This window comes from Caretta caretta, chromosome 1 (genome assembly GCF_965140235.1).
Source record: "Caretta caretta isolate rCarCar2 chromosome 1, rCarCar1.hap1, whole genome shotgun sequence".
Taxonomy (NCBI): domain Eukaryota; kingdom Metazoa; phylum Chordata; order Testudines; family Cheloniidae; genus Caretta; species Caretta caretta.
Window position 1 is genome coordinate 297,143,494 of NC_134206.1, and position 7,762 is coordinate 297,151,255.

General features: G+C 41.2%; 1 long non-coding RNA gene across 1 annotated transcript; it reads left to right on the top strand.

Moving 5' to 3' along the window:
- The first annotated feature begins 3,502 nt into the window (after nt 1-3,502).
- LOC125630665 (uncharacterized) lies at nt 3,503-5,951 on the top strand. The gene is made up of 2 exons (XR_007354738.2): nt 3,503-4,251; nt 4,954-5,951. It is a non-coding gene; the product is annotated as an uncharacterized LOC125630665 (long non-coding RNA).
- Nucleotides 5,952-7,762: the final 1,811 nt, after the last annotated feature.

Below are 7,762 nucleotides of genomic sequence, written 5' to 3' on the forward strand. Positions count from 1 at the left end.
CTTTTTAAAGAAAATGTTGTTGATAGAAATAAAGGAACAAAAAATGGAAAAAACTGAAATGTGTGTTTTGCCTAGCTCAGGCCTTTCTCAGCATTTAGAGTGCCAGAATCAACCCCCTTTAATACAGTTAATGGTATCAAATAGTTGTCAGCTGACAGGAAATAGGAAAGTTCTTATGGCAACTAAAAATATGCACAAGAGGAAAAACGCATCAAACAATATAGCAAACAAAATAAAAAGGAGTATATTGATGATAAATACAAAAAGAATACACATAAGTCCTACCTTAATAAATGCATACCTTAATAGCTTATTTTTAGTTTTATTTCTTCCAGCTGAGAAGCAATTCTAATGGATACTTTAACTATGTAAAATTGTTTTCCTAAGATACAATTCACTCTTACAGGTTGAGCAACACAGGAAACAGAATGCCACATATTTATTGCACGCTGTTTCTTGATAGATATATGCAAAACTACCCCCTTTGCCACAGCATGGGCGGGAAAGGAGGACTTACTCAACAAAAGTACAGGTAGCCTTGGCATTTAAACCACAGTGCCTGTATTCCTACCTATTAAAAGATGTGTTTTGAAAGAACTAGATGTCTATCACTATATACAAGCGGCTTAAAGTAGAAATGAAAAAGAGCAATTCTGTTTATGTACCTTACTAGCTTACATACCTGGGTAATCATCCTCTTGAGCATTATAGCATGTGGCGGTATCCACTCTTATAGCAAGATGTTGCAACAACTGTAAGATTTTTAAGGGAAAGGGGACTTGGAAGAGCTTCTTCAAGATAGGTGAACACAGGAGGATAACAAGTACCTCAATGGAAGAGTCAGGTAGAATTAAGATGGTATGTGTTAATAGTGCTATCGTACAAGACAGATTCTACTAGCAGCTGCAGAGACAACAACTACTCTACAAAATATCACTGCAGGAAGCTTGTTTCTTGAAGGACATCAGTATGGTGGATGGTCAGTACTCACCAATTTACTCTTTAAGAAGGTATGCTTAGCAACAACAGTAAATGTATAATACAAATACAGTAGGATGGGACCCTTTTGAAGGGACGATAGCAACTAAGCATGAGCCTGTTCTCACCTCTTACACTGGTCAGAGAAACTACATCCCTTCAGTAATCAAATTCTTATGGATGTCTACCACTTTCTCTCAGGATTACTTTCCAATATCCCAGGGGTAGGAAACCCATGACACGTGTGCCAAAGGCAGCACGCAAGCTGATTTTCAGTGGCACACACATTGCCCGGGTCCTGGCCACTGGTCCAGGAGGCTCTGCATTTTAATTTAATTTTAAATGAACTTCTTAAACATTTTAAAAACCTTATTTACTTTACATACAACAATAGTTTAGTTATATATTATAGACTTATAGAAAGAGACCTTCTAAAAACATGAAAATGTATTACTGGCATGCGAAACCTTAAATTAGAGTGAATAAATGAAGACTCGGCACACCACTTCTGAAAAGTTGCCGACCCCTGCAATATCCAATAGGATGCCTGGGTTCTATCCTCAGCTCTGAGAGAGGAGTGGGGTCTAGTGGCTTAGAGCAGGGGGGCTGGGCGCCAGGGCTCCTGGGTTCTCCGCAGGCCCATTCCATCCCCCACACCTCACCCACTCTAGGGCAGCCATTTATTCCAGTCCCTTGTAGGGTCACCCATTTCTACCATGTGTCTCTGTTTTATATGATGTACATAAACCGAGGAGCTGGAGGGTCTCTCTGCTGCCTCCCAGACACTGACACCCCCTAACAACAGGCTGATTAAACTGACTCAACTGTCCTGTGGGGCTGAGCTGCTTCCCTTGGGATGGGGTGACCCTGGCTCCCCCCCTACCCCCACTGCTTCCATTGTAATGTACATTAAACACTAAGTGTTTAGCAAAAAAAAAAGTCAAAGTATTTTTGAAGTGGTGAAAGGTCAAAGGGAGCAAGGAATGATACCAATATATTAGATTAGCTTCAATATGTTGTTGAGTGTTTAATCCTCATGCAAGGCTAGGTAGAGCATATTGACCATTCACAGAATGGACGACTGAATACTATCCTTTTACTCCAAGTGAGCACTACCATGAAGAAAGTTTCTGTATAATGGAATAACAACCTTTATTTTGATTTTTCAGTCATTGAGATACAGGAATATTTATGTCATTCTGTAACTCACACAGGGAAAACATTAGGCTGAGATGAGATGGCTTTTCTTGGCCATTTTCAGTACATGAAAACCTGAAATGCAAACCCTGGGAATGGATGGAGGCTGAATGGACTGGGATGTAGGTGGCTTGGCCTAGTAGCAGAGCATGACTCAGGTTTATTGGGCAGAGCAGATGTCCGGGTTGGAGAATGAAGCCAAGGGTCAGCAGAGTCAACTGCCAATTACCACTGCCAGGGAGCAAGCCAGAGTCAGAACAAGGAATAGAAGCTAAGGGTCAGAGCTGAGGTCCGATACCAAATGCCTGAGCCGAGGGTCAAGTCAGGGTCAGAAGTTGGAGGCCAGGGGCAGAACCAGACTGGTAACTGATGATTGGAGGTGAGGTGTAAGGGCAGGAACTGGAGGAGAGGCAAGGATCAAGCACAGAGCAGGAGTACAGTGGGAACAGTAGTGAAGGCAGGGATGAGCCCAGACCAGAACAGGTTTGGGTGCAGGAGGCAGACACAAGCAGGATCCAATGCAGCTACCATAGGAAATCGCCTTGTTGCTCAGACAAACTTCCTGTGTCTCCTGCCTTAAATTGCATAGTTGTACCAATAGGTTGGAGCCAGGTGATCCTCCAATCAGGTATCCCGTGGGTGGTGTGTTGGTTGAGACTATAGTCCTACTAGCTTCTTGGCCCATCAGGTTTCAGTAGACAATGGGTGGAGGCCAGGATGCTGCAGCTTCCTGGGACTCCCAGGCCATGGTTCAAGACCCAGAACATCACAGAAGCAAGAAACAGAACAAAGCCATAAAGTAGAATCAGCGGTTGTCCTAATAAAATCAGATTAATCATTTGTGTATCAACTAAACTACTTTAAATCCCTTAAATTACAAATAAAACAAGGACCGTGTGTCTGAATATACTAGGCTTTTGTTTTCATCTTGTTTCGTCTTTGTTTGGTGGTAGGAAATGTAAGCATTTATTTGATGTAAGCATCATTACTAAATATTATTTAATTCCTATGAAAGGTTACAAATTGACCTTGATGGTACTAGGTTTACTGTACTAAACTTGCATAGAATATATTTTAGTCTCTCTCTTCTTTTTTCAGAGTAACAGCCGTGTTAGTCTGTATTCACAAAAAGAAAAGGAGTACTTGTGGCACCTTAGAGACTAACCAATTTATTTGAGCATGAGCTTTCGTGAGCTACAGCTCCCTTCATCGGATGAAGTGAGCTGTAGCTCACGAAAGCTCATGCTCAAATAAATTGGTTAGCCTCTAAGGTGCCACAAGTACTCCTTTTCTCTTCTTTTTGTTTCCTGCTTTCGCTTTTATAGATCTTTCCCTCCTGACCCACACCCATTGAGAGATCTCATGAACTGAGATCGCTGCTAAGTGGACTCTCAGGGAACTTTAGAGAAAGATTCAATGATTTCAGATGTACCATACTCTAAAATGTCCTGAATCTTAGCATCTGTGGCAGTTATACCCCAGTGGCTGAAACAGATTGAAAAATGCTTCCACTTGGCTAAATAAGCAGATCTAGTGGTATGCTGTCTGCTGTTCAGTAAAATATTTTGAACTGCCAAAGAACAATGTTTCTCTATTTCATCAAGTCACTCAATAGCCAGGGTGTAAGGTGCAGGCTGTTCAGGTCTGGGTGTAATAATTGACCATGGTGTTGAGACAGTAGATCTGGAAGTGTAGGCAGAGTCCAAGGAGGCCAAATGGAGAGGCTGTGAAGATCCAAGAACCAGCACTGTCTGAACCATGCTGGGGGTTATGAGAATTATTCTGGCATGGGCTTGTTTTGATATGAGGATCACCTGTGGGATGAGGTGAGTGGAAAGGAATGCATACATGAAGTATGGTCCCCACCAAAGAAGAAAAGCATCGGTCAACAAGCTTGGGCTGTGACCTGCTTGAAAGCAAAATTGACAGCATTTTCTCTTGTCATTCATTGCAAATATGTCAACCACCAGGATTCCCCAGCCACAGAAGATGGTTCTGAGCACACTGCACTTCAGAGACCACTTGTGATCATGAAAAAATCTGCTGAGATATTGGCCAACAGGGATCCCAGAAACTGTAAGTATAAGGGTAGAGAGTAATGCCTTCCTTGATGCAAACATTCCAGAGTTTCATCTCTTCATGATAAAGCCGATTGGACGTTGCTCCTCTTTGTCTGTTTAGGTAGTATACTATGGTTGCATTGTTGTCAGAACCTGAACTGACAAACCCCTGATGTGAGGGAGAAAGGCATGATGGACCTTATGAATTGCATAAAACTAGTGTATATAGATGTAAGGTTCGCTTCTTGTTCTGACCATAATATTTAGGTTTGTAAATCCCCCAGATGAGCACCTCATCCCATGAGTCACGTCAATTATAATCCTCTTGGATGGAAGAGGGAACAGGACACCTCTGCACACAGTGCTCTGATCCATCCACCACTCCAAAAATGCCAGGACTGCAGCAAGTACGCAGACCAGTTTGTCCAGCGAATGCCTGATTGGTCGATAGATAGAGCTTAGCCACCCCTGGAGGCTGTGCAGGCAAAGCATGGCAAGTTGAGTCACAAAGGTACCTGATTCCATGTGGCCTAATAATCTTAGGATCAAAATGTGGTGTTGGGGTCTGACTTGAGTGAAGTTCACAGCTGAGGAATACCCTAGAATCTTTCCAGGAGCAGATAGGCAGTCAAATTTGTAGAGTTGAATAGGGCCCCAGTGAATTTTGAGTTTCTGTGTTGTGGCTAACATATTTCCCTTTGCTTTCTATGTGCCCCAGATGCTCGGACAAACTAATGTATTGGATGTTGTGGAGAACCAGTTGTTTGGATCTGCATCAAATTAGCCAACCATCCAGATATGGAAAGACATGGATCCTGTTTCTCCTCAGATAGGCTGCCATTTCTGTCATGCATTTTGTGAATACTTACACAGCCAACAACGGCCAAAGGGAAGTACTGTGTACTGATTATGCAGCTTGCTATCACAAATCTTGGAAACATCTTGTGACTTGGCAAAACTGCCACATGGAAGTTGACATCCTGCAAATCGAGGGCACCAAACCAGCCGGTACAATCTTGGGAAGGACTAATCAGTACTAGAGACAATGTGAGAACTTATGTATTTGATGGACTTGTTGAGACTGTGAAGCTCTAGAAGGGATCTCATGTCTCCCTTAAAATGTGGAATCAGAAAGTATTGTGAATAACACCTCCTTCCCCAATGTTGAATCGGAACTTCCTCTACAGCCCCTAGATAGAGCAGAGTCTGAACTTCTTGAAAAAGCACTGACTCATGAGAGTGGTCCCTGAAGAAGGATGGGGACGATGGGTGAGGATGTGGGGTAGGAAGAAACTGGATTGAATACTCAATCCCACAGTATTTATGATCAATTTGTCCATAGTTATGGACTTCCAAGCACTGAGGAAATGAGATAATATACCCCCAAATGGTGGGGAGAAAGAGGATAGATTGCTGATGACTGTTTTGCTGTCCTTGAGTGGGAAGTCAAATGGACTACTTCCCCATAGCTGATTAAGGATGGGATGCCAGTATAGTGGTAGAATTAGACTATTTCCTACACTGAGATTTATAACTCTTCTTTGAAAAGCCTGTCTGTGTTGATGGATAAAATAGCTGCCAATAATACCGCTGTTGCTGAGGCCTATATTGACATTTCCTGGGTGTTGGAGTGAACAGTCACTTGAGAGTCTTACTTAAACAAATGTAAAGTCTCGTCCATTTTGTTAGAAAATAAAAACTGAGTATCAACGGGAAGGTCTTCAATAGTTTGTTGAATGTCTGTAACTATGCCTGAGTTTTGCAATCAAGATGCTTTCCTTATTGTTATTGCAGATGCCATTACGCTATAAGAAGCATCAGCTACATCAACATAGACTGTAGTGAGATCTTGGCCACTATGTGGCCTTCTGCAAGAAAAACCTTATATTCTGCCCATGACTCTTCAGGTAACTTCTCAGTAATTTTGGACACCGCAAGCCAGCGCACAAAGCCATATTTAGCTAAAAGCACCTGGTGAATCACTATGCACATTTGGAGAGAGGAGGTTGAAAACATTTTTCTACCAAATAAATCAAGTCTTTTGGCTCTTTCTCTTTAGGAGTTGATTTAAGTATTCCCTGTCATGATCCCTCATTGGCAATCATATCTACTAGAGAGTTGGGTGCAGGATGAGAATAAAAACACTCCTGGGAATGGGAACATGATAGTGCTTATCCATGTGCTTAGCTCTAGGGGCCAAAGTCTTTGCCAGTTTTAGAGAAACTTCAATAATAGGGAGGGCTTTCCTCCCTAGTGTGGAAGCCTGGAGAATATCTAAGAGCTTATGTGTGTGTTTTCTTGTACACGCTCACTTTGAATCCCCAAAGATATATTTGTTCTTCTCAGTAGTTCCTGATTTAAAATAATCAGAAACTGGAGAAGGCGCATCCAGAATTATAAAATCATCCGCGAAAAGGCGGAAACTGCTCCAGCCTCTCTCATCATGCCTCACCCATTTCATATATGACCAAAAGAATTTGAATTTACTATTGAGAGAGACATTCCTTTGCATGAGTAAATAAAGGGGAAACTGAGACAGATGCACCTCTCTTTCCACAGGAGAGTACCCTAGGAGGGGCTGTCCTATGACAAGACTGACATTTCTTCTCTCTTTAAATGTGAGAGAATAGAAATGACTTATCTTTTTAAAATAGATTGTAAACTCTTCAAGGCAGGGACTTTTGCTCCATGTTTGTACAAATGCCTAATACAGGTGACATAATCCTGATTGGGGTCAATGAGTGAAACTGTAATGCAAATAATAAATAGGGCTGTCAATTAATCGCAGTTAACTCACATGATTAACTCAAAAAAATTAATCACTATTAAAAAAATTGTGATTAATCACAGTTTTAATCACACTGTTAAACAATAGAATACCAATTGAAATGTATTAAATATTTTGGATGTTTTTCTACATTTTCAAATATATTGATTTCAGTTACAATACAGAATACAAAGTATACACTGCTCACTTTATATTTTTTAACAAATATTTTCACTGTAAAAATGATAAAAGAAATAGTATTTTTCAATTCACCTCATACAAGTACTGTAGTGCAATCTCTTTATCATGAAAGTGCAACTTACAAATGTAGAACTTTTTTTTTTTTGTTACAAAACTATAAAACAATGTAAAACTTTGGAGCATACAAGTCCACTCAGTCCTACTTCTTGGTCAGCCAAGTGCTGGGACAAACAAGTTTGTTTACATTTACGGGAGATAATGCTGCCCACTTCTTATTTACAAGTCACCAGAAAGTGAGAACAGGCATTCGCATGGCACTTTTGTAGCAAGGCGTTTATGTGCCAGATATGCTAAACATTCGTATGCCCCTTCATGCTTTGGCCACCATTCCAGAGGACATGCTTCCATGATGATGACGGGTTCTGCTTGATAACTGTCCAAAGCAGTGCAGACTGATGCATGTTCATTTTCATCATCTGAGACAGATGCCACCAGCAGAAGGTCGATTTTCTTTTTTGGTGGTGGTCTATTCTTGTTTAACAGTGTAATTAATCATGAT